Below are 26,667 nucleotides of genomic sequence, written 5' to 3' on the forward strand. Positions count from 1 at the left end.
GTGACCAATTATGTCATATGTCATTGCTGCAGGAGCTCCAGGAGAATAATCCAGATGATTTTCGGAATTATCTCTGGATGCCGGACCCCTGCTTTCACCAACTCCTGGCATTGGTGTTCCCATATATTAAGAAGCAGGACACATGTATGAGGATTTCCATCACTCCAGAGCAAAGGCTTATAGCCACCTTGCAGTACTTGGTGACAGGGAGAAGTCTCCAGAAACTCAAGTTTACAACTGGGATCTCCCCCCAGGCTCTGGGAGTCAATATTCCAGAGACCTGCTCAGCCATCATTCAAGTCCTGCAGAAGGACTATATTCGGGTAAATTTTTACCTTTAAGATCACATTCTATGTATTTATGTTTGCTAACATATTGTATTAATTTGTTGATTACATAATTATCAATATTGTAATATGCTGTGAATGTCCTCCTTGTCCTCATGCATGCTGTAAGCTTTTCCTGCTCCTTTTTTGGCCTACATGCATATTTTCCTTCACTACCCTCCCCAGCATGCTATCCTGGGCCCATACACACTTAGCCTAGTAACTTAACAATGTTTTCTGTCAGCTACATTTTGGGGCTTACCCTAAACAACCCCTAAAATGTGTACAAATGTTATTTTTGGCCTCAAATTCAGGCAGGGTGCAAAAGGCAATTTTTTGGGGCCCAAACTCATTTTGAACCTTCCCTCTCCCCCAAAAATGCTAAGTCAACAGATCCAAATACTCTATCTGCTGACTTTGCAAAACCCATACACACTACCCCTCTTTTGTTTTTAAATTTCTGTATAGGTTCACCAAACCATGTAGTGCAAGGATCTGCCTGATTACCTGCAAATTGAAACTTATTAAGTTGCTGTCTCCTATTATATTGATTGGTTAAATCATAATGTCAAAATGTGCTGCAATTTGGACAGTGTGTATCCAGCTTTTTAGATTATGACACTTCTTACCTGTCCACTGGGCTGCCAGTAGTGTAAGTAAGGAGGGGCTGGCCAAAGTATCACTGATTATGTATGCAAACAGCTATAATAGAAGTGGAGAGGGATACCTGTCCAACACATCTACCCATTACCTCCTCCCCTAAAATTTGTGTAATGATCCACCAGGGGGGGGGGGGGGGGAATCAGATGAGTTGACATTCCACTTTTGTCTTTAAATACTCATTTAAGTGGATCCTTTTGTTGGCCAAACATGTTTGTATCAAATCTGCTTGCAATGTTTTGTGCAGAAGTAGTAATTTTTTTTTTTTTTAATCCACAGTTTGCTTCCAACCCAGAGCAATGGCTGGATGTTGTAGCCCAGTTCCATCATCAGTGGGATTTTCCCAACTGTGGTGGTGCTATTGATGGCAAGCATGTCCAGATTGTATCACCACCCAACTCTGGCTCCTATTATTTTAATTATAAGGGCTTTTGCAGCATAGTCATGCTAGCTGTAGTGTCTGCCAACTATGAGTTCATTGTATTTGGATGTTGGGAAGAACAGCCGCAACTCTGACAGAAAGAGTGATTATGCAGACAGAGTTCTACAAGCGGCTCCAGAATGGCACCTTAAACTTGTCATCTGCTGAGGAGAATGGTGAGGGCCTCAATTTTGTTTTCGTGGCAGATGAGGCCTTTGCTCTGGGGGAACATCTTATGAAGCTGTTTCCTATGAGGAACCTTACCCCAGAGCAGATAATCAATTACAGGCTCTCTTGTGTCAGAAGGGTGGTCGAAAACGCCTTTGGCATCCTATCGAGTCCTCTCAGGCTGTTTTTGACTCCAATCAACCTGGCACTCTACAAGATAAAACATATGGTCCTGTGCTGCTGTGTTCTCCATAATTTTTTAAGGAGGAATGCTACCAGCTACCTAGCCTCACTGCCAAGCGACGTGGACCCTGCAGTGGCCAGCCCAGCTGAAAAGGCTGCAGCTCGTCCACTTATGGGCGTGCTGACGGCTATTAAAAATGCCCGTGCTGGATTACCCTCACAAATTGCCCGAGATTTATGGCAGAAATACCTGGAATATTTTCTGGGTAAAGGGGCAGTGTCTAGGCAGCAAATTGTAGCTGATAATTTATAATTTTTTTGTAGATCATAAACTCCTATTTCATTTAAACTATTGTTGCCTGTGTTTCTTATATGTCTAATGTGTTCCCAAATGGGCTTTATTTTGGCCACTTGCTCCAATAGTACAAATGTACCTTAATTGCTACATGAGGTGACAATATCTTCTTCACCTAACTGTTATGGTGTGCTGTGGATCTGCTACACACACACACAATGTTTTTGTTCTTAATGGATCTAATGCATGAAGTTCAAAAACATTATGCCTTTACAACTCCTTAAATTTTTTGGAGGCCTAAAAATTGCAGGAGTTGTCTACATTTAAGAGCACATTGTCACTGTAACTACAACAACTTATGAAATACACTGGTATCGAGCAATGAAATAATAAGCCACACATTGTTTAGTAAAAAACATTTTACTTTTAAGGTTTTAAAACGAACCAACATCTTGGTGTATAACATGTATGTTTTGCATTATTTCTCCTTTTTAGTGGCTAAACAGGCATGTTCTAAAACATTAGATACACATCCCAAACTCAGTAACTTACAAAGTTCGAGTTTGGTAACATGAAGGCCAAACGAGACATTAGCCAAACGAGACATTAGTATCCCAAGACTGTGTGGATGTTGCCTTCCTCATATGGGATAATCTCACTCCTCTAAAAGCCAAAATTTTTTTTTGTTTACAAACTATTTTATTTGGTACAAAAGGTAGTACAAAAAAAAAACTTTTGACATATGCCATAGGAAGATATAATACAGGTATTTTACATCCAGGGTAAAACAAGAAGAACTTATTGATATATGACATAATAAAAATAATATAAAGTGTAAAAGCCAAAGTTTTAAGCCACGTACACGTAGAGGCATAACAATTAAATGTCCCTTATGATCCCATGCCTAAAATGTGTGTAGTTACCAAGATCTATTTTTCTAAACCCACAAAACACACAGTGTGTCAACATGTGCTATCTCCCATTACGGGGTATCAATGGAAACGTTTCAGGGGCGCAACCTCTTCCTCTGAGCTACTTTAGTTATGAGGAAGTGATGCACCACTAAAACGTGTCCATTGATACCCTGTGATGGGAAATAGCACATGTTGACACACTGTGTGTTTTGGAGTTTTTGAAAAAGAGATGTATGGAACTACACACATTTTAGGCATGGGATCATGGGGAGAATAAGAATGTTAAGGGCCAATTTGGGACACCTTAAAATTTGGGGTTTTAGATTCTAAAAAACACATAAACATTACAATTCACATTAGTTAGGGCAGTGTTTCCCAACTCTCCTCCTCAAGATACAAACCAAGGTCATGTTTTTGAGATTTCTTTAATTTGGCACAGGTGATGTTGTCATTTTCACTGTTAGCAATTTGCACAGTAATTTTTAGACTAAGGAAAATCTAGAAAACAGGACCTGGTGGTGCACCTAGAGGAGTGAAGTCTAGAAACATTGAGTTCTGTCCCTAAACTTTCACATTTAAAAGTCATAAAAACATGGTAATTATTAAAAGGGCAAACAGGAGCCAACACGTGGAACAATAAACTTCAGACCAGGCAAGAGGAAATTAAAATTTGGCAAGCATGTCCACAAAATCTCTTATTCTTCTACTACTTCTACTGTAAAGCAGTGGCAGCCTTCTTGATTTGCTCCAGGTTCTTCAAACAATGCAACATATCTGCACTCATTCTGCCAATAGTACATCGTGGAAAATCATGACCTAGTAAGAAGAGTAAAGAGTAATAAGGGGAGGATGGTCAAGTGGCTGAGGCCCTACATAGTGAGTTATGGTCAAATTACTAGTCAAATTCAGGAAATACTTACCTACCCAGTATATTGTTGCTTGCAACCTGCTTGCCCTTCAGACACCTACACTACTAGGAATGTACAAACTGCAACTACTCTGTAATCTTGGCCCTGGTGCCTGGGTATCCCAAACTCGGGTACCTAGCAACACTGCCAGCTCCTTCCACCTCTTCCTTCTCCATGCTAATGTTAAGGCACTACATACTTTGATAATGTGTGGAGTGGGTTTGGTCATCTAAACACTCAACATGTATACACATTTGAAGCAAGATTCCAAGGATATGTGTTGTGTAGAAACTCAAGCGCTGAGATGGAATTCGTGATAAATAGTGATTGAAAAATAACTATATAATTAAGCTGCAATCAATCATGAGTGTTCAGACACCCTATTGTGATATAATATTAAAAATAAATGATGCGCTCTAATTAACTTGTCAATCAGTGCACAGCTCCTAAAAAATATATATGCAATTAATTGCTAGATAAACAAAAATACCATATGTGGGTGCAAACATCAAGCATCTAATACATGTGAAAAGCAATCACACTATATTCAAAAAAATCAAAAGTTATATATACAAAACTAAATGTGAATATATCCTATCAGAACTCATGAGCTGTCATATTGGTTGAACATGCATAGTGAGAAACATGCAAAAAGGCTTATTGTATTCCCACTAACTATGCCTCAAACACAAACAATATGTAAACAATAATAATCACCAACAAGTCCATTAATCATCTTCACTCAAACATAGGAGTTGGTTTGTGTTTAGATGTTCAGCCTACATTCAGCTATGCCTCCAAAGTATTCAGTGTCAGATATATAGTATTTCCCAGGTCATTCATAGATAGTGACTTGCACTTTGTTTCACTCTCAGCATGCAGTTGATTCATGTAAGTAAAACAATACACATCATTGCGCAATGGTCATAAAGAAACCAAGAAGGATAAACATAGTGATACACTCACATATACCCCATTGCAAGTCAGGCATAAAGATGGAAAACAATCAGCCGCTACGTGCGTGACTCCTCAAAGCCGCTGCTGCCGTGCTGTTAACTCGTAACGGCAGTGCTCGTCACTAGCTCCTCCCACGGGTTACGTCACAGACCACGTGAGAAATGCTGAGAGTGAAACAAAGCGCAAGTTACTATCTATGAATGACCTGGGAAATACTATATATCTGACACTGAATACTTTGGAGGCATAGCTGAATGTAGGCTGAACATCTAAACACAAACCAACTCCTATGTTTGAGTGAAGATGATTAATGGACTTGTTGGTGATTATTATTGTTTACATATTGTTTATGTTTGAGGCATAGTTAGTGGGAATACAATAAGTCTTTTTGCATGTTTCTCACAATGCATGTTCAACCAATATGACAGCTCATGAGTTCTGATAGGATATATGCACACTTAGTTTTATATATATATAACGTTTTTTTTTTTTTAATATAGTGGATTGCGGTTGATCGCATGTATTAGATGCTTCATGTTTGCACCCACATATGGTATTTTTGTTTATCTAGCAATTAATTGCATATATATTTTTTAGGAGCTGTGCACTGATTGACAAGTTGATTAGAGAGCATCATTTATTTTTAATAAGATTCCAAGGATACTTACTTGTGCAAACAAGAGGCTCCTAAATACTTTCTTCCTCTTCTCGTTTTCTTTGGCCCTCACTGTGACTCACGTCAGGGGATTTGACGACCACAATGGCAATGTCTGTGCTGGGTCCAGGAGTCAGATCCCATGGCTCCAAAGAAACATCCTGGGTGAGCTGACCACACTCACTTTCCTCTAAAAAGAAACAATACACCATTTATTAAGCCACGCCAAGTCGCATCTGTTTCTAGCATCCATTTTGCTACATTAGTTGACCAACCTTGCACTTGGTCTGATGTCAATGTTTGCTTCTGACTAGTGGACTCCACCATGCTGTGCTCTGTTTTTTTTACTGTGAAAAATGCATAGAAAAGGGAAGGTGATGGCATTTTCCAGAGGACAAACACTTGACAAGTGCCAACATTGAAAAAGTCCTGCAGTTGCCCCCCCCACCCCTCTTGTCTCCTATGGGATACGGGATATATGATCCTAGCAGGGGTGACTCTGTGTGACTGAGAGCCCCAGGGGTGACTCTGTGTGACTGAGAGCCCCAGGGCCTCTCCTCTACCCATGTCTACACTAGCAAGGCTGTATTAATGGGCACTGATGAGCCAGGCAGCAACCAGAAAGTGTTCTTTACCCCTTAAGCTCTGCCCTAAGCCCATGGCCTTTGGCCCACCTAGAAACACCCCTGTCGGTGGCTAAATTAGTGTGTTTGAAGTTGGCACTTACGTATTTGGGAGGAAGATGGCCTTGTTGCCTCCCCTGTTGGAGCCCGAGCGAGGGTAGCCTCACTTCGTCCCTTGTGGTGGCTTGGCTGGAGCCTTCTTTTTTGGTGCCTCCCTGTTAAAAGAAGAAAAAAACAATAAGTTCCAAAAAAAATAATGGACAAAAACATGACCAAATAAGAATGTTCATATATGCTTTATATTTACCTTCATCTTTGGAATCCCAAGTCATACAAAGATTTTAGAAAAGCTTATATAGAATTCTCTAGAGCTATTTGGAGAAAGAACATATACAGACAGCTAATTCACACATATACATATAGTTTAGATGCAAATATTGCTTACTTTTTTTATGATCTGATGTATGTACTCCATCTGGTCTTGTTCACTGCGTTTGAGATCAGACCATCGTTTTCGCATTTGGTCCTTTGATCATTCCACCGAAAAATTTGCACTGCAAAACAGCCATGACCTTCTCCAAAATGATGTCATTTTGGCTGTTGGGCCTTTTGTAATTGCGCAGCTTGCAGTCGTAATCGTGCTACTCTAGGATGCGCACCATCTCACTGTTGCTCATGGGGGTTGCTTTGTGCCTCCTATTAGCTCCACCACCACAGGGCTTGCTGTAATCCTCAGAATCCGCCATGTTGTCCCTCCCGAATGTTCCGCCGTGTGTGTCGCATGCAGAAGGGAGATGGTCACGACCCAGCATCATGGCTAACTGAGAGTGGAGTTTGACGCTTGCTCAGTGTAAATAAAGCCAGAATGCACAGTCGATGGAATGGCCATAGGAACGATCTTGGAGTGGAGGACTAACAATCGCCAACACAAGAAAGGAGGCATAAAACGAAGGTACAATTGGAAATTGGGGCATAGGTGGGTAGTGGCCTATACTGCTTAGATTGAGGACTATATTGAGACCAGCTTATGAGTTAAGCCAGACATTATGGTTTGTTTTGTGTTCTGTCTTGCAGGCATCATATCATTTATCATGATGGATAAATTTACTTCCCCTGAATTTCTACCCCAATTCATTGACGTGTACCAGGAACTGCCCTGTCTCTGGAAGGTCAAGAGTAGAGACTACTCCAATAAAATATTGACAAAGGCAGCTTTGAAGAAACTAGTGGAGTTGGTCAAACCAGTGTACCCCAGGGCAGACACCAACTACATAAAGCAAAAGATTGCTAACCTGAGGAGTACATTTAAAAAGGAAGCTGAACAAGGTCCTGGAATCTGAGAGGTCAGGAGCAGCAGCGGATGACCTATATGTTCCCAGGCTGTGGTATTACCACAGCCTGCGGTTTTTGACAAACCAGACAGAACCCAGGCCATCGCTGTCTACGCTCTCTTCAACATCTGCTGAGGCCACAGCTCCTGAGGTCCGCACAGGTCCTGATGCACAGGATGAAGATGTTGAGGAGCCCAACTTGACCCAGGTATAGCATTGTTGAACATATTTGTATCCAAAAATACAATGATGATAACTAGACGTTATTGGTAAAATAACAAGTGGTTTCCATATCAATAGCAGATAATGAAGACCATCAACTCACTACTGTATGTACGCTGCACCATCCAGTAGATGTGCATAGCAGGTACAGTGTCCCTAAAATGCAGGCTCACCAGTTAAGGTGCGGTCACCGACACTTAAAAATCAGGTAAGAAAAATACAGGGGGAAGAAGGACCCCCTGAAAAAGAAGTCAGGGGCGGACCAAGCTGCTCATATCAGGGAAACTATTGCACAAAAAAATAATACAAAGTTATATTAAAACTAGGCACCCACCACCAACACCTAGACTACATTAAAATAAGACGCTGTCTGAGTAAAAGCAGCTGTGTACAACAAGCACACATCATATACCCAAATCAATTGCAATATAAAGTGCTAGAAAGTGCTAGAAGTGACTGTTAGGTAGGCACATAGATCCTAGTGTGTGTCACCATAAATCAATGTGCATATCCTGTCACTGTATGTAAAAAGGCCCCCGTCTAGGGGATACCAGGGAATTGATTCTAAAGTCCACACACTTGAAGAGTAAACCCCATAATAAACATAACACTGGGTTAGCTGAATAGCTGTTATTTAGCTGATAACATACCCTGTGTAGAAATCGGTATATAGCCACTGATAGTGATTTCAGGAAGTCTATATCAGGCCGTTTAGCAGGGCTAGTCCGGTATGGGGTTATATCGTTGAACAGTGGGTAGAGGTTATCTGCAGGTGAGTACAGGCATATTATTCAAGATTAAAGAAAGTCTAAGGACCAAAGGGTCTGCTCACCTGACCGCAGTAAGCAAGCACATCCGGTCTCTGACAGGTGTCCCAGTTGTGTGCACAGAACTCAGTTAGTTGGGATGAGGGGGGTAGGGTCTTCACACTGCAGTCATTTTATCAGCCTATTACCGCACAGAGGTCCTGTTAGCTTCGCTAAGTAGATCTGCTGGTATCAATGTAGCATTATGCCGTCCAGGGACGCCATCCTGATACCTCAGCCAAAGATATCTCCCACTGGTCTCAAAATGTGTAGTGTGCTTGCGCTAGCTTGATAGCGTCATCCATGACGTATAAAGCATCACTGCCGTAGTGTCGTTACCGACATGTTTCACCCAATCACATGGCTTTTCTCAAGGATGGGAGGAGTCAGGAGCAGTCGTCTATTTATACTCTTTTTTTGCACAACACAGTTGGTTAAGGGCTGCAATTTCAACCACGACCACTAGATGTTAATCTCCCTAGTAAACACCACTCATTCATTCTGCGCTTGGCTAGAAACAATTACATGGGCATATCATAGCAACCAAGTTACCCAAAAATGCTAGAAGGGTCAGGGCACAGAGGAAACGCAGAGCAGAATACCAGGATCACTGAGATAATACAACAGTCAAGGATGAAGTAGATGCAACCATATATCACAGTATATCATTTAAGAGCTGAATACCGCATAGATACACCATATCAGCACCCAAAAAGGGGGGACAGATTCTGTCCTCAACTAGAAATCATTCTGTTCCATACACAGGTAATAGATTCTAGTTACAGTTAGCGTTCAAGGAAGGGCTGAAAACTGCACTCAGTATTCAGGCCCAGAGGCGCAAGCGTCTTGAGCTTAAATATCCACATTCTTTCCTTTTGCAGCAGTATGGTATCAAAATCGCCTCTCCGTGATGGCAAGTTCAGGGTATAAATCCCCTTAATACTGATACCAGCCATGCTGCCTCCATGAACATCTGCAAAATGTAATGCTAGTGGGGACATATCTTCTCTCTTCTTATTATTCAAATCCTTGCTTGAGTTTTTAATACTCCTCAAATGTTCACCGATGCGAATTCGGAGTTGTCGCTTGGTCTTTCCTATATAGTACTTCTTACACGGACACTCCAGCATGTAAATCACACTGGAGGTTGCACAGTTGATGAAATTATTAATTTTAAAGACCACACTCCGATTCGCATTGGTGAAATTTGCAGTTTTCTGAACGAATGTACACATTTCACAGTGCCCACATGCATACATTCCCTTGAGAGGGGGTAGGTCAGTCAGTTTGTAGTTCTTTCCCTAGAGTATTCTGAGTGAACTAGGGAGTCCTTAAGGTTACGGGCCCTTCTGGCGACTAGGGGACGGGGTCCAACAATGTCAATTAGTGCAGTGGATTTTTTGAGAATTCCACAATGCTTTTGGAGTACATTTCTCACTTGTTCTCATTGTGCCCCGTAGCTAGTGATTATCCTTTAAGGGTTTATTTGCATGATGTCTTTTGAGTATCCTGCTTTTTGACCAGGAGATCCCTCCTGTCTTTTGTCCAGGCCTTTTTATGCACCCTCTTAAGGATTCTATGTGAGTAGGCTCTATCTCTAAATTGGCCAAACATCTCTCCTGCCTCCCTATGGAAATCGTCATCCCTGGAACAGTTTCCGTGCAGCCCAGGAACTGACCCACAGGGATTCCCTTGACCAAATGAACAGAGTGATAACTGGAGGCCTGTAAGAGCATGTGCGCTGCAGTGGGTTTTCTGAATGTGGAAGTAGTTAGTCATTATAAAAAGAAACGTAATTTTGCGCTAACCATACAAATAAAAAATGTGCTGCTGCTCGTGTTAGTCAATAAATACAAAAAACCCAAAAAATATTTAGCAAATAGTGTAACATTTGTCTCCGTTCCCAGTGGAAGCCTGTTTAGGGGAAACGCGTCGGGTGGAGCTAGAGGCTGTGACGCCATCACGTTTGTCTGTTCTTTCTCCATGCAGTCAGCCGGTTTGCTCCCGCTCTCCATGTATGCTGAATATTAGCTATTTTTATCTGGTTCCTGTTTTTTATCTGGTTCCCGTTTGGTGTATACTTGGGAGTTTTTGATTTGTGGTTCCTGATGTGCTGTGTACGTTTGCTGTGAACATCTGCAGTGAAAAGAATCTTTTTAAGTGACTGTGAAAAAGATTTTGAATAAATCTATAAAACACATTTGCACTATGGAGCCCTTTCCGCTTTGTTCCCACTGAGGTATATCTTCTGTATGGATGAACTAAATAGCTAAATATTTTGAAATCTGATACATTGTACCAGTGAGGATAGATCTGCTTAAGGGATCGGAGCGCAGTGGTTGAGGAAACCTCCAAGGAAAAACGCCCAGGTGATAATCTAAGAGGCCGGCAGGCTAATGCAACATGCTCATCTGATCTCACTAACCTGAGATCCATCTGATACGGTAAGCGGCCTTTTCTATTAATTCTGTGAGAAGGAGGATTATCGGTGTGCCTCTCCCCATAAAGAAGATTTGTGTCAACATCAACCTAATATATTCCTATCAAGGACTGATTAATATTCCTGTAACATGTCTAAGGGGGTTAAGTGCTTCACTGATAATTATTTTTAGCACCAATTTGGATATGTATGGTGGTTGCGGATTGAAATTCTCAAGCAACATTGTAGCCAGTAACACATTTTTTTTTTAGGAATTTTTTCAAGTAATTTTTTCACATGATTTAGTTTCACTATAGAACACTTATAGGGCGTACACACGGTCGGACTTTGTTCGGATATTCCAACAACAAAATCCTAGGATTTGTTCCGACGGATGTTGGCTCAAACTTGTTTTGCCTACACACGGTCGCACAAAGTTGTCGGAATTTCCGATCGACAACCACGCGGTCACGTACACCACGTACGACGAGACTAGAAAAGGCCGGTTCAGAACCAAGCGCGGCACCCGTTGGGCTCCTTTTGCTAATCTCGTGTTAGTAAAAGTTTGGTGAGAGAAGATTCGTGCTTTTTCAGACTCGTGGCTTTCAGATCGTTTTCTGCCATTCAGTTTGTGCTTGTGGGTTTGTATCTGCTCTTCAGTGCATGCAAGCAAGTTCTGCGTGACTTTAGGTAGTCATTGTATTCTTGTTCGTTCGTTACTGGTTTTCAGGTCGCTCTTCACAGGCCTTGCTGTTCTTCAGTGCGTTCTGTTACTTCGTTCTGAGCAGCCGACTGTTTTCTAGCCATGTTTCGTATGCGTACTCCTCGTAGAGTTCGTGCTGTGTGGGGGCTTGGTGTTGGGGTCCTGACCTTGACACAAGTTCTGTCCATGAACAGGGTGGGGAGGAGTTCATGGACCAAGAATTGGTTGCTTCAGCGTGACCAGTTCTGTCATATGCCTTTGCTCCGTGAGATCCGTGAGAATAATCCTGATGATTTCAGGAACTTTCTCAGGATGACGGACCCCGTGTTTCACTGCCTGTTGGCTTCGCTGACCCCCTATATCAGCAGGCAGGATACCTGCATGAGGCAAGCCATCACTGCGGAGCAGAGGTTGGTCGCTACCTTGCGGTATTTGGCCACAGGGAGAAGTCTGCAGGACTTGAAGTTCTCGACAGGCATCTCCCCCCAGGCTCTGGGGATCATTATCCCAGAGACCTGTTCTGCCATCATCCAGGTCCTGCAGAAGGACTATATGAAGGTAAGATTTTTATCCTTTTATCTCACATTTTATTGTATTTAATGTTTGATAATATCTTGTATTTCTTTCCTCATTCCCTAATTACCATGATTGTAATATGCTGTGAATGTTCCCTTTGTTCTCATGCATGCTGGATTGTTTTGTAATTATTATTTTAGGTCCTTCATACATATTTGCCCTTCAATAACCTCTCCAGCATGGTGTCTCCTGCCCTATATTCACCTCATGTAGTCACTTAACAATGTATTTTATCAGCTCTATAGTAGTGCTTTACCCCAAACACCCCCTAAAATGTTTTGAAATGTTATTTTTTTATTTAAATTCAGGCAGAGTGCCAGAGGGTTTTTTTTGTGGTGTCCCCAAATTTTTTGTAACCCTCCCTCCCCCAACTGCTAAGTCAGCTGATCCCAATTCTCTATCCTCAATCATCTATCTGCTGACTTTGCCAAACCCATACACACTATACCCACCTCTTTACTGGTCCGATGTATGGATGAAATTCCCCAAAGCATGTAGTGCAAGGGCCTGCCTGTATACTTTCCAATGGTACTGTTTAAAGTTTTTGTATCCTATTATTATCTTGATAGGTAATAGCAGAATGTTCAAATGTGCTCAAATGTGTACAGTGTGTATTTATATCTTTGTATTATGACACTTCTTACCTGTCCAGTGGTCTGCCAATAGTGTAACTAAGGAGGGGCTGTTCCAAGTAATATCCATTATTTAGGCATTCATCTCTCAATGAAGTGAAGAGGGTTACCTGTCCAAGAGTTCCCCCCCCTATAATGTTAGAAATGGCCCATGAGGGGGGGAGGGGGAATATGATAGGTGTACCTTATACTTTGTTGTTGTTAAATTCCCCTTAATAAATGCTATCTGGAGGTTGCCCCATAATGTTTGTGTCTAATCTGCTTGCCATGTTTCTGTGAAAAAATAGTAATGTTTATTGTTTTTTCCTCAACAGTTTCCTTCAACGCCACAGGAATGGCAGACTGTGGCCTCCCACTTTGCCCAGCGGTGGGACTTTCCTAACTGCGGAGGGGCAATTGATGGGAAACACGTCCACATCGTCCCACCACCCAACTCGGGGTCGTACTATTATAATTACAAGGGGTTTAATAGTATAGTGATGTTGGCGGTGGTGTCGGCTAATTACGAGTTCTTGTATGTGGACGTGGGGAAGAATGGCCTGATGTCCGATGGTGGAGTGATCGCCCAGACGGAGTTCTACAGGCGTCTCCAGAATGGCAGCTTGGACTTGCCACCTCCAGAGGACAATGTTGAAGGTCTCCCATTTGTGTTCGTTGCTGATGAAGCATTTGTGCTGGGGGACCACCTGATGCGGCCATTCCCGATGAGGACCCTCACCCCGGAACAGAGGGTTTTTAATTACCGGCTGGCCAGAGCCCGAAGAGTGGTGGAGAACACATTTGGAATCCTGGCCAGCCGGTTCCGATTATTTATGACACCCATCCATATGGCGGAGTATAAACTGAACCATATAATACTTGCCTGCTGTGTTCTCCATAATTTTTTAAGAAAACATTCAGCCAACTATGCTGGCTCAGTTGGGCCTGAGGCCTAGAATCCCAAATCCATCAACACTGACGGCGCTTGAAAGTGGCCGTCCTGGCTTGCCCTCCCTGAGTGCCCGTGATGTCCGGTTACGCTACCTGGAGTTCTTTGCGGGTAGGGGGGGGCTATCAATATGCCAGACAATCTGTGAAACCTTTTTCAAATAAAAAAACAACCAAAAGAAATTCTTTGTGGACATTTACTGCTTGTGTTTGTTTTAGCTGACCCTGACAGAAATGTGTTGAGTGCAGAAAATGTCGTGATTGGGTAACCTTATAAAAAACAGTGTTGGCTGGTACTTCCTAAATGCAAAAACACATTTCACTACAAGTGCATTTGCAACTGCACTGAACCTGCACTTGTAGTGCAAAGTGTATTTGCCCTTAGGAAATAGCCCCCATTTTTGCATAAAACAGCAATCACATCACCCCAAAAGTGTTGTAGTGTTGAGACAATAATCCACACATTCTTGAATAAGGCACTTTTTTATACCTGCACAATCACATGTGCATTTACGAAAGGTTTTTAAAACAAACCAACATGTTTGTTGTATAACAATTTTTGCAGTAGCATTATCAAAAATCGAAATATCCATTTCAGATAAAACAGGCCTGTGTAAAACCAACAAGAAAGCCAAAAAACTTGAACTTACAAAGTTCACATTAGGTAAAACCTGAAGGCTATATCAGACATCAGTATTTAGGAACTGGGTTTGATATAGCGTTCAGATGGGGGGAAATCACCCCTGGAAAATGCACACCAATTTACGAATGTCAACATGTGCTATCTGCCATCAGGGGGGATCAAGGGACGTGTTTTGGGGGAGAAAGCCCTTCCTCAACGCGACTTTATAATTGAGGAGGGGGTTGCATCCCCAAAACGCGTCCATTGATCTCCCGTGATGGCAGATAGCACATGTTGGCACACTGTGTGCATCCTCCAAATTTGGCTTTTCTAAACATTGAAAACATTTTTTGAAGATTGGACCACAATAATAAAACAGGTGATTTTGTGGGGTTTAAATTCGCCCCAAAACATCAATGATGTTATTATTTTTTTTAATAACATCATTGATTTTTTGCTTGATGTTTTGCAGTTCGGCATTACACCCCATGATCTCCCCGATCAGGATCTGGGCACTTTCAGAAGTAAAGCGTTCTCTATCCCTCACATCACGATCACCTAAAAAGAGATAAAGAACAAAAATAAAGGTCTCAAAAATCTGCCACCATCCATCTCTTTTACCTGAGCCTGTGGTCGCAGACACTCACCTGTTGTGGTGCCAATCTCCACCACGTCTTCTTCTTCCTCCTGCTCAGCATCTTGTGTTTGCGGTATTTCCCCTTCTTCCAGAGGTGGGGGGTCTCCGAGTCTTTTCTCCCCTATGTAAAACAAAAATGGTATACTTAGCACACAGATATTTGATGGCAGAACTAGAAATAGGAAACATTGCTTGGAAGTGGGGTACAATTGTCTATTTTAGCCGAGTTCCAAGATGTATATTTTTTAGTGTCCTTTGTCAAGCTGCAATACTTTACCTGTTTGGTACAAGCTTCACAGATGTAGCCCCCCCTATAGTATACACTGGAGCACCTGTGTGCCCCCCCTAATAAAAATGGTGTTCTTGTGTCCCACACTAGTGCTCCAGTGTCCAGATGTGAAAACAGCTGCTCAGTGTCCTCTCCTTACACACAATCTAGTTGGCATTTCATTCTAGTAACAAACCCATCTACACAAACAAATATTTGGCATCCAAGTAGGCCCCAAAAAATGTGTGAAAATGCATATGGCCTAAACAATGGTGTTCTAGAGGCCGAAAGAAAAATGTTTGATACGAACGAATAATGGGCACACGAACATTACAGTTGCCCTTTTAAACGTTACAATTAATAAAAGCATATGAAGCAGAACGAACGGAATAAAGACAGAAAGAATAGGAACACAGCACAACTAATTACTTTTTTGCAGCACTCTCCGGATCTTTCGGTACTGCTCTGGCTCTCTCAACTTCAGGTCCGACCACCGCTTCCTGAGCTGATCTTTCGATCTTCGTACCCCGAAATTCCTCTCAAGACTCCTGACCACTTTCGCCATGATCTTGGCCTTTCGGATGTTCGGGTTGGGGTAAGGCCCATATTTTCCGTCATAGTCGGACTTCTTCATGATGTCGACCATCTCCAACATCTTCCCAAACGACATATTTGTGGCCTTAAAACGTCTCCTTCTGGATCGGGACGTGCCTGGATCCGGCCTTTCCTCCTCCTCCTCCTCGTTGCTAGAATTAGCACGCACCTGCTGTAACTCCGCCATGTGCTCTTCACCCACTGCGCCGATGAAAAGGGGCGGGGAATAGACTAGAAAGAATGTCGGGGCGGGCGGAGTTACACGCATGCGCAGTGTGTATAAAGCGTAACACGCGTGCGTATTACGTACGATCTGTGAGCGGAGGAAGGAGCATTGGACGCACCGATCGTAAGAACGAAGGTAAGAGACAAACTTGTGCCTATACTGCTTCTAGACTGAGGCCTATATTGTAACAAGATTAGGAGAGTTTTGTCTGACATTAGGCTTTGTCTTGTGTTGTGTCTTGCAGTGAACATGGATATCTTAATGAAAGACAATGACTTCATGTCAGTATTCGTAGAGATGCTAAGTGAGCTGCCCTGTCTGTGGGAGATTACCCACCCCCATTTCAAGAACCAAGCAAAGAGGAAGGCAGCACTGGAGCAATTGTGTGAAATTGTGAAGCAGGTGATCCCCACGGCAGACATCACTTATTTAAAGATTTTCATTGGTGGCCTGAGGAGCACATATCTGAGGGAGCGCAAGAAAGTCCTGGATTCACAGAGATCCGGAGCAGCAGATGACATCTATGTCCCCAGGATGTTGTACTACGACAGGCTGCACTTTCTGGCAGGCCAGACTGAACCCAGGCCATCCCTCTCCAGTCTTCCTTCCACGCTTCCTTCCCCCCCCGGCTGAGGCTTCTGACGCCCAACCTGGGCCTTCCAGGTCACATGTGGAGGAGCCCAGATTGAGCCAGGTATAGCATTCCTCTAAATATTTCTGCTTGTCCAATCAATGATGTTAACTAGATGTTAGTTGGGAGTACTAATTTAGGATTGTGATTGATGATGCAAAACATTACAACCATGTCCCTTTTTCATACACAGGGAAGTCTCAGCCAGGAGGTGGCCGGGCCGAGCCGGCTGGCTGATATCAAGGTCCCTCCACCCCCCCTGAAAAGAGAAAGTGGCAGTAGGAGGAGTACCCTAGAGGAGGCTGCTATAGCATTCTTTTGGAGGGCTACAGAGGTCCTGGGAGCACCCCACACCATGGAGGAGAACATTGCTGCCTTCATAGCCTATAAAATGCAGAGGATGGAGGAGGGCCAAAAAGTCTTGTGTGAGGCCCTCATATCGGAGGCTCTGGAGAAAGGTATGAGGGGCCAAATTACACCTCACACACATCTTGGGGATGGTCCTCCTCCTCCTCCTGCAGGTCCTCCTCCTCCTCCTCCTCCCTCTCCTCCAGGTCCTCCCAGTCCTCCTCCAGGTCCCCCCAGTCCTCCTCCTCCTCCTCCAGGTCCTACTCCTCCTCCTGCCACATCTCCAACTGCACAGCCACAGCCCAGAAGGAAGCGTGGAAGGAAGACCAGACAGTGATTGCCCTGGGTTCAGTCTGGTCGGCCAAAAAATGCAGCCTCTTGTGGTACCACAGCGTGGGGACACAGATGTCATCTGCTACTATCTGGATCTCTGCGAATTCTGGACCAGACTGGCCTCCCTTACATATGGACTCCTCAGGCCACCAATTTTGATGTTGAAGAATTGATGTCTGCCGTGGGGGTCCCAGGCTTCGCTAATTTCTCCTGTTGATCCAGTGTTGCCTTCATCTTTGTTTGGTTCTGATCCCTTAATAAAGGATTTTTGTTTTGAATTATACTCTATGTGTTTTACTTCAAAAAGGACAGTTGGTTTGTGAGGATTCAGGTACATTTCAAATATACAATGTGAAATGAACAAGGGACACCAACACCAAACAATCTCCTTGAGATTAAATAATAAAAGATATCAATGGTGTTGGGGTAACTTGACACACAAAACACACACAAAAATATTCGGGAGTAAAAATAAAAATAACATTGAACAAAGATCAGCCTTGGCAAAAATCCAAACATTAAAGAAAAAAAAAAGGCTGAAAATCCAAAAAATAAAAAATAAAAAAAATATAAAACTGTCAGATGTGACAACTAATAACAATATATTCAGGGAATCCCACTAAAAAAACACAAATAAAAGTTTGTGAGAAGTGTGTGTGAATATGAGCAGCAAAACGACTTAATTCTTGTCACATTATAAAGAAGAAGAGAGTACGCTGTATTAAACCATTTTGAACATTGCAGCGTGACGAAAGTGCTGTATCCATTGCGAACGCTAAGTTTACCAGAACGAGCTGTCCCGTGTCGGAATTTCTTCTGAGCATGCGTGGCACTTTGTGCGTCGGAACAGGCCACACACGGTCGGAATTGACGCGATCGGATTTTGTTGTTGGAAAATTTTATCTCCTGCTCTCCAACTTTGTGTGTCGGAAAATCCGATGGAAAATATCCGATGGCGCCCACACACGGTCGGAATTTCCGACAACACGCTCCGATCGGACATTGTCCATCGGAAAATCCGACCGTGTGTACGGGGCATTAGTGTGTGATTATAAGAATATCATATAATTCTTATTATAGAAAATAAGCTAATTTCACAGAATTTTTCAAAAAATATATTTTTAAAAATGTTTTCAATGGGTTTTGGCCATATTGGAATGGTTTTGTTATATTAATAGTAGTCAAAACTATTGGGATCACTTATATTTAGTACACACTATTTTATGATGCGCGCTTGTTACACTATTTGCTAAGTAGTTAGTCATTGGCTTGAAGAAGGAGCCAATCAGTAGTTCCGAAAAGCGTCCGTTTTGATTACATATTTCCTGTTTGCGGTCCATGCTGGTTGTTGTCCCCTCCTACTGATGTTATTTCCGGGATTCATGCTCCACACTGTCTCAGACGACGCGATTGCTTCACCAGTGTTCCCAGAGCCTGGGGTGTTCACCTGCTGGTTATCCTGGGACCTTCTGCTGCTGCATATCATTATCCCTGGAAAGCTGTGATACACTGGGACCTCCTGATGCCGGATCACCTGCTTCATACATCCATGTTATGCCTCTTCTTGTCCTTGATTCTGTAAGTGTTAATCTTGTTTGGGGATATTAAAAGTTTTAATTCTGCACTTAGAGGCGCTTTTTTTTCTTTTATTTGTTTTCTATTAGAGATTGCTTCCCTCTTTGAGTGCAGCCCTAAGTGTTTGAAGACCACTCTATCCATCCAATAAAGACACTAACTGCCTGGTCCTGACATTCTGAGCGCCCTTGACATACGTTCCATCATTATTCTATTACCAACTATAGAGATTTGTAGTTTGAGAAAGGAAATTGTCCTCGGGTCTACTGTGTGGGTTAGTGTGATGTTTCTCTCATTGTTATTTAAAGCGGAGAGGAACTCATAGAGTTGTTCTTCATCACCCAACCACACCATAAAGATGTCATCAATGTACCTCAGCCAGGTAAGTACCCCACTGAGATACATCGACATCTGGTAGACTATGTCCTGCTCCCAAAGGCCCAGGTGAAGACAGGCATATGATGGAGCCCATGGTGCTCCCATGGCAGTCCACATTGTCTGTTGGTAGTACCCATCCAGAAATTGCAAATAGTTATTAGTTAAGGCAAGTTCTAAAACTCCAAAATAAACAAATTTTGCGTACCAAATTCAGGATGGGTCATCTCCAGGAAAAATGAGACAGCCCTGAGGCCCCACTCTTGGGGTATCGACGTGTAGAGCGACTGCACATCGATCCCCACCAGGAGGGCCCCAGGTGTAATCTACAAATACTGCAACTTGGCCAGGACATCACGAGTGTCCAAGGCATAAGACAACAAGGAGGTCACCGTGGTTTTGACGAATCCATCTATATATCTACCCACTCTTTCCATAGGGCCCTTTATCGCCAAGACGGTGGGTTGGTAAGGAATTTATGCAATTTCGGGATTATATATAAGGTGGGGTTGTTATATTCTCCCACCTTCAGATAATCCCATTCCTTTTTGGTCAGGAGGCTAGCTTCATGGGCCAGAATCAATTGCCAGTTAAGTTTATCAACTTGACAGTTTCAAGTAGGTGCAGGAATCCCCCAGCTGTCTGAAAATTTCTTTTTCATATAGATCACCAGACAGCAGGACCATGTTACCTCCTTTATCACTACTTTTAACTATACAATCCCCTGCCCGCTCTAGCTCATACAGGGCTTTGCTTTCTTCACTGGACACCTCCACCACCTCCACAGCCAACCCACACATCACAGCCACCCCACCCACCACAGCAGTATGGTGGTCAGTGGCAATACTAGCCACAAGACCCCCAACATGGCCGCTGGACTGGGGATTTCAACCCCTTCACCACTTACTAATTGAATCTAAGCACACAGCTAAAATAACGAAGGAGTGGCTTCACAACAACTCCGTAACTGTTCTTGAATGGCCCAGCCAGAGCCCTGACTAAAACCCAATTGAGCATCTCTGGAGAGACCTACAAATGGCTGTCCACCAACGTTTACCATCCAATCTGACAGAACTGGAGAGGATTTGCAAGGAGGAATGGCAGAGGATCCCCAAATCCAGCTGTGAAAAACTTAGATCAAAAGGGTGCTTCTACTAAATACTGAGCAAAGGGTCTGAATACTTAGGACCATGTGATATTTCAGTTTTTCTTTTTTAATAAATCTGCAAAAATGTCAACAATTCTGTGTTTTTCTGTCAATATGGGTTGCTGTGTGTACATTAACCACTTCAGCCCCGGAAGAATTTACCCCCTTCCTGACCAGAGCACTTTTTGCGATTCGGCACTGCATCGTTTTAACTGACAATTGCGTGGTCGTGCGACGTGGCTCCCAAACAATATTGACGTCCTTTTTTTCCCACAAATAGAGCTTTCTTTTGGTGGTATTTGATCACCACTGTTTTTATTTTTTGCGCTATAAACAAAAAAATAGCGACAATTTTGAAAAAAACGCATTATTTTTTACTTTTTGCTATAATAAATATCACCCAAAAATATATAAAAAAACATTTTTTTTCCTCCGTTTAGGCCGATACATATTCTTCAACATATTTTTGGTAAAAAAAAAAACGCAATAAGCTTTTATTGATTGGTTTCAGCAAAAGTTATAGCGTCTGCAAAATAGGGGATAGTTTTATGGCATTTTTATTAATAATTTATCTTTTACTAGTAATAGCAGCGATCAGCAATTTTTATCATGACTGCGACATTATTGCGGACACATCGGACAATTTTGACACATTCTTGGGACCATTGGCATTAATACAGCAATCAATGCTATAAAAATGCATTTATTACTGTAAAAATGTCACTGGCAGTGAAGGGGTTAACCACAAGGGGGTGGGGAGGGGTTAAGTGTGTCCTGGGCAGTGATTGTAACTGTGGGGGGGGATGGGCTAGCAGTGACATGATACTGATCGCTGCTCCCGATGACAGGGAGCAGACGATTGGTGTCCTGTCACTAGGCAGAATGGGGAGATGCTGTTTACATCTGCATGTCCCCGTTCTTTAGCTCCGTGACACGATCGCGGGAATCCCAGTGGCGATCGAGTCCGCGGGTCCCGCGGGCACGGTCACGGAGCTCGTGGTGCGCATGCGCGTGCACGGCTGGAAATTCAAAGTAACGTACAGGTACGTTATTTTGCCCAGCCGTGCCATTCTGCCGAAGTATATGTGCTGACAGCGGTCGGCAAGTGGTTAATAATGATTTTATTTGTTAAAATTTCTATATTTTTGTATGCATAGAATGCACTTTTTGGTTAAGTTCTTTGTATTTGGATGGCAGATAGCATGTCTAATTTAATTTGTTTTATTTTTTTCTGCACAATAAAAAACTTATGTAGAATAATACTTGGCTATGTGTTTCTACTTGAAATGACAGTTTGGGAGTAGGCAGTTACATTTAAAAAAAAAATTAAAAATTAACAAGGGACACCAACATAGTTGTATCTTTGATCTTATAAACTCAGGGATAATGGTGTTGTGGTAACTTGCCCAAAAAAACAAACAACAAGCATTATAATAATATTCTTGATATCACTAGAAAAAAATGCCTTTTAAAATATGTTATGTTAAATAGCTTCCCCATTAGGTAAATTGCACTCTAGCATTTTGCTCTGTACACCCTAAATTATTAGGTATCTTGCACTTTGGGGTTTATTTACTAAAGGCAAATCCACTTTGCACTACAAGTGCACTTAGAAGTGCAGTTGCTGGAGATCTGAGGGGGACATGCAAGGAAAATAAAAAACAGCATCTTTGCTTCTACATGATTGGATGATAAAATCACCAGTGCTTTCCCTCAGATTTACAGTGAGTACACTGGTAATGCAGAGTGGATTTGCCTTTAATAAACCCCAAAATACCTAATAATTTGGGGAAAATCCAAATGGGATTGCTGCACAAAATTTCTTTATTTAGAAAAAAATCATCAAAAAGACATCAAAAAGACATCCTTACAATCAGGCAGTCATGATATAACATTTTTGTGCTATTATGGATCACGCCCTTCTTCAGAAAATCTTGCCTATACAATGATCAAAAATGTGGCTGAATATATAGTTCACTAATTGTCAATTAGGACGAGCAAACGATGTATCTGGAATCAGTCAATCAATTAAAGAAAACATTGTTGTGTACCATCAAGCTTGAATTTACTATGATCTTGGACCTAATAGGTCAGATGCAGAAACAAAAAAATGCTCCCACCTTGTAGAATATATCTATCAGCAAAAATACGTTTAGAGAAAATGATGAAAAAGCAGCCAACACACCTATAGACTCAAGGCAGAAAAAATCAAAAGGAAATAAAATAAAAGTGTAGTGCTATATATCACATCCACAACCGTGTATATTACAATAAGAACATATAAAAATGGTGAATACTACCAAAATATGTTTGACCATAATATGGATAGTGTCAAATAATTAATCAGTGTTGATCACATATAAGGTAAAAAAAAAGTAATACTTAGTTATCAAATGTGCCAGTGATTAATAGAAACCTGTGCTGGTTCCATAAATCATAAAAAATCATACAACTTAACAGTCCATAGAAAATGTGTAGAAAAATAGTGAGGAAAACATCAGCAGAGTTCAATGGGGGTGATGGTATTCACAGATGTATGGTTACATCAAATCTGGCGAGTGGGCAGAAGGAAGACCACAAGTGTGCATAGATTGTACATCAGTGCCGGGGCCAACACCAGAAGTAGAGGAGGCTTACCGGAAAAAATTGACCTGAAATGGCGTACGCCAGACAAGTCAAAAAGGCTTAATAACCACTGGTTCTGAGAAGTGCGTCTTGTCAGATGTCATCAACAGATGGTGGAAAAGAAGAAAGGGGTACCCGCACGGCTTCCTCTCTCATAGGTGATCCAGCATAGGCCACACGTGTAGTTCATATGCCATGCAAGGGGCAAACAAAACTCACATAGCGTGATAACGTTTAAAAACACTAGTTTATTAAAATAATAAAAAACAGACTCACATTTTGGAAGAACGAAACAGAGCTCAAATATCAAATAGCGGCGATCGTGAGGGGTCCAAATAGCGCTACACTTTTATTTCCTTTGGATATATCTATCAGGAATCCTAAAAATAAAATTAACAGATAATCAATTACCCAAAAGAAATTAAATTAAAACAAAAATAATGAAATGGAAAAATCTGTATTAAAGATATAAAAAAAATATATGTGTATATCTAGAGATGTATATCTAGAGATCTAATTTGATAAACATACACTCAAAAATAACCACCACTGTGCAATTATCAGTGCACACTAGTTCGCCCATGCAACTTCACACATGTAATATGTACAAAATCGCATATGTGATCAATAATACACTAATAATAATGAACAGCGTGGGCAATCATAAATAAAGGAAACATAGAATCAAACGAACCATCCTGGAGTTGAAATCAAATGCAATAATTCATTAAATGCTCAAATAAATAGATACAAGTCGAAATCAGAATTTAACCCCTTCGGCTGAAGGGTGTCAAGCCGGTGTATCCAGCTGACTTCTCGCTCCCTTAATGCCAATTCCCTATCACCTCCATGTCTGTTTTTAGGAATGCCATCAATTACCATAAATCTTAGTTGTGACACAGTGTGTCCCTGTTCAACAAAGTGTCTAGCCAACGGGAGCTTAACCAGTTTATCCCTGATTGAATACTTGTGCCTGGCTATACAGTCTTTAATTTTTTGTGTGGTCTCTCCTACATAAAGGAGACCACAGGCACATTTTATAATGTACACAACATAGGACGATTGACAGGTATAATGTTCTCTGATGGGAATATTGTAACCTTTTAGAGGATGAGAAAAGCTTTCCTCTAATCATGCTTGTGCTTTGTATGCAACAGAGCATGGAAATGAAGCTGTGTTTTTTGGACCTAAAAAGGTCACTCATAATTTGGGGTGTACACAACAAAGTGCTAGAGTGCATTTGGCCTAATGGGGACACTAGTTAGATTGACCTGTTAGATTGACCTGTGTGTCCCCAAGGAAAGGCATTGGTAGGTTTTTACCCTCACTTTCTGTTTGGCTGTGACAGGAAGTGAAGCCAATTTTCAGAAAAGGGACACAAAGTCCAACCTAAAAAAGACAAGCAGGGGCTTTAACACTCACTTGGTTTCCCTCAAAGGCCCACAATTAGAATAGGAATATCTTGAGCTAAATTTTAGCTCAGTGCTCTAAATCAGTGGTTCTCAACCTTGTCCTCAAGTATTCCCAACAGGCCATGTTTTCAGGTTTTCCTTCATCTTGCACAGGTGCTTTAAATCACAGTCAATGGCTTGATATATTGGACAGCTATTTTAGCTAAGATAAAATTTACAAAACATGTCCCGTCGGGGGTACTTGAGGACTGAGGGTGAGAACCATTGTGCTTAAATGGAACAATGAATACTTACATCTCTGTAATTTTCCTTTCCTGGTGCCTATCCATGGCAACATACACACAATCCATGCATATGCTACCATGAAGGCATCAGGACGTAGACAAATCACACCTTTTTTGTTTTGCCATGCCAATCAGCCTAGTTAAGCTGCAGCTGGGAAATCTGTTGCAAGAAAATGAACAAAACACATAAAACATAAAAATTTGCTACAAAAAATTGGTCAACAAAACAGGACTTGGAAAAGAGCAAGGAAAGCAGAAAACACATGTATGTTAATTTGAGACACTAAAAGAATATGGTTTTGAGGTCTGACCATTTTGCAAAGGAAATTAACAGGAGTGCGCCCACAAACGGACATCTATTAAGCATTTAAACATTAATTAGTCACAACATTTTGAGGAAGATTTTGCAAAATAATGCAGCACAGACAATAAAATCAAAGTGAAACAACCTACAAATGACACATGTAGACAACATCAAAAATATTTCAGGGGAAAATATTCCACCCACCAAAAAAAAGAAATCAAAAAACCAAAGTAAAAAAAACTTGCTCTAAACACATCTATTTTGCAAAGATATAACAAACAAAATACAAAGAGAGACTATGCAAGTTCTCCCAGTGTAGAGACAGAATTTCAAAGTGGGTACACCTGTTAAGGATGTCCTTAAATTACTAACCCAAAAAAAACACACTCTCTGAGCATGCCCAGAAACTTCCAAGTGCTGTTCACACACAAAAAGAAGAAAAAAAAAAAGCAAAGTCCCTAAGCATGCCCAGACCAACCCAAATGCATTTCACACACAAAAAGGCACAGGAGAAAATCAAAGTCCCTGAGCATGCCCAGACCAACCCAAATGCAGTTAGTGCAAAATAAGCCATCCCCCTGTCCAAAATTAAGCACATCATCCAGCATGCTACAAAATTACAGATGGGACAAACACCCCCCAGTCAAGGGGGGCAAACAAAGAGCCTAACATGGACAAAAGTTATACAAAAAATACCATTGCAGTCTATGGGAACTGACTTGTGAATTTTACTAGTCCTCACTTGGCTGACTTATCTTCTAGTTATTGGCCTTAAAATGGGTATGGGGCCCAGGTCCCACCCTAAGGGACATATATCAATGTCACCAATTTGTACAACCTGAAAAACGAAACAAGGAGAAGTGGGGGGGGGGTTACTCTGCCTGTAAAGTGGTACATCTGTAGCATGTATCCAAAATGCTGCTTCAAAGATGTACGGCTTTAGAGAAAAGTTACAAATCTACATTTCAGCTGCAAGATTTTAACACAAAACAAAAAATAACCTGTCCCCCCCCCCCCAATACATACAAGGTCATTTGGGTGGTCTGTTAAAGCTTAAAATGAGAATGAAAAATCCCACCCCAAACGAAAAAAATATTGTGCCCCTCCCAAACACTAACAAACACCTAGCCAAACACATGGCAAGCCAGCCCATGAAAGGGGGGTGGATTCTTGGGGGCCGGAGTGGCTCGGGCACCCCAAAAGTCAACTGCCTTCTTCCCATATTCAGGGGGACAAGGGCCTCTTCCACACAACCCTAGGCTGGGGGTGTGGGGGGCTGCAGACAGGGGGCTTTACGGAATGTGGAAAGGTCCTTTAAACTAGTGGGTACAAGGTGCTTTGTGGTTGGTATTGGGCTGAGCCCAACATGCCCCAAAGGCAGCCAGCTATGTTGAGTGCATGTGGCCTTGTAGGTTCATGAGGGGGTTGGGTGATCGCTCTTCTCGCCCCTTTCCTAGCTGGCCCTGTTGTATGCTCTGAAAAAGGATGTGGTTTGGATTGGTGAAGGTAGCTCACAGCCTTTTGAGAATGGAGTGAAGTGTGGACTTCCCCTTTAAAAGC

The 26,667-nt window shown here is 42.0% G+C and overlaps 1 long non-coding RNA gene across 1 annotated transcript in view; it reads right to left on the minus strand.

Moving 5' to 3' along the window:
• Positions 1-3,183: 3,183 nt before the first annotated feature.
• The window catches only part of LOC141139335 (uncharacterized), a 34,596-nt gene continuing 11,112 nt past the window's right edge, over positions 3,184-26,667 (minus strand). The window contains exons 2-7 of the long non-coding RNA XR_012243748.1: positions 24,814-24,963; positions 23,120-23,487; positions 6,215-6,325; positions 5,763-5,834; positions 5,501-5,677; positions 3,184-3,783 (exon numbers count right to left, since the gene is read on the minus strand). This is a non-coding gene — a long non-coding RNA (uncharacterized lncRNA). The remainder of the gene's footprint in view (positions 3,784-5,500; positions 5,678-5,762; positions 5,835-6,214; positions 6,326-23,119; positions 23,488-24,813; positions 24,964-26,667) is intronic.

This window comes from Aquarana catesbeiana, linkage group LG04 (genome assembly GCF_042186555.1).
Source record: "Aquarana catesbeiana isolate 2022-GZ linkage group LG04, ASM4218655v1, whole genome shotgun sequence".
NCBI lineage: Eukaryota > Metazoa > Chordata > Amphibia > Anura > Ranidae > Aquarana > Aquarana catesbeiana.